This window comes from Echinops telfairi, unplaced genomic scaffold, assembly GCF_000313985.2.
Source record: "Echinops telfairi isolate 266 unplaced genomic scaffold, ASM31398v2 ScPeMD7_655;HRSCAF=1070, whole genome shotgun sequence".
In the NCBI taxonomy this organism is placed as follows: domain Eukaryota; kingdom Metazoa; phylum Chordata; class Mammalia; order Afrosoricida; family Tenrecidae; genus Echinops; species Echinops telfairi.
Genome location: NW_022104553.1, coordinates 24,629,853 through 24,631,511, shown reverse-complemented (window position 1 = coordinate 24,631,511; position 1,659 = coordinate 24,629,853).

Genomic DNA, 1,659 nt, shown 5'->3' with positions numbered 1-1,659 from the left:
GTGTGTGTGTGTGTGTGTGTGTGTGTGTGTGTGTAGTGGACAAAAGAGGGACAAAGAAAGGAAAAACTAAATGTGTCCAAATGCTAACAGGTGGCACATCTTGGCAAAGGATGATAGCTACTCATTGTATCACTCTTTTGTGTAAAGAAGCCCTGTTAGCCCAAGTGCTTGGCTGCCAGCAGAAAGGTTTAAGGATTTAATCTACCCAGTGGTTCTGCAGAGAAAAGACCTGGTGATCTGCTGCAGTAAAGGTTAGAGCCAAGAAAACCCTATGAGTTTTACTCTGTAGCACATGGGTCAGTGGTACAGTGAGTTACTTAATAAGTTTCTTTTAGCTATCGTCTTAGGGAGCCCTGGTGGTGTGGTGTGATACATGTTGGACTGCTAAGGTCAAGATCAGTAATTTAAAAAATCAACTGCTGTGTGTGAGAAAAATGAGCCTTTCTACTCCTGGAAAGAGTCCCACTCTTGGAAACCCACTGGGCAGTTCTATCTACTCTGTCCTGTAGAGCTGCAATGACTGGAATCGACTGGACGTCAATGAGCTCGTTTTTTGAGTTTTGGAGTCATAGTATTTGTGATTCCCATACAATGATGTGATGGGACTATGCAAATAAGGTGCTTGTGGCCTGCCAATGGGATTGGACAGCTAGCTGTTCATGTAAATAAGGTATTTGGAGCCTGTGATGATTCAGGTTGTGGATCAACTTGGTAGACCATGATTTTTCAGTAGCTTGGCAGCGATGTAATGATGCAAATGGTGTCACGATGTAAATGGTCTCCATTTTGTGAAGTGATGTAATTAGCCTCCATTGGTGATGTGCTCTAGAGCCTGTGGAGATGGTCCCATTTGGGAGTGAATTTTGTCAATGAGCCAGGATTAGAGTGGGGTGTATCTTGAGTCACCACTCTACTAGAAGGTATGACCCAACGCATCACCCTTACTTTAGTCAGGACCCTTGCCACCTTTGTTCAAGGCACCCCCTTCCACTGGCTTGCTCCGCTTAGGAGAATTTCCTTGAGGATATGGTCTTCAACTAATGCTCCGGCTTTATCCCTGCTTCTGGATTCTCCATCTAGTGTGTTGTCCTCTCCCTTCCAGTTCTTGAGCCAGCAGTCTCTTGTCTTACCTGCCAATTTTGTCTCCTCATGTCCTGCCTCTGCTACTCCATGGCTCAGGAGGTGTCTCCAACCTGAGAACGCCAGGCTCCACAACTCGGTGTGCTTTGTCCTTGACAGTTCTTGAGTTCTGTGAGAGTGTAGAACATTACAGAATGCGAAGATGGGAGGGAGGGTAGGGAGTGGAAGGGGGAGAGTTGATGTTAGAGGTGACACAGTTTGGAAAAGTTGGGCACTTGAGACATCCTTAACATCCATCTTCTAGGAATGGTTTTGAGCAGATCCTTATAAACTAAGTAAATTTCCAGAGTCACTATGAGTCTAACTCAACTTGACAACCACCAACAACCACAACATTCCTTTCCTTTACAGATCTTCAGAATTTTTTAAAAAGGTGAAGAATAAAATAGAATAAAGAATGACTAATTAATGTCAACACTTCCATTCCAATCTTTGAACTTGCAACTCACCTTATCTCCTAGGGTAGCATAGATGATAAGGTCATGGTGGAAGGATGGATTGGGGAATTAAGAAAAGACT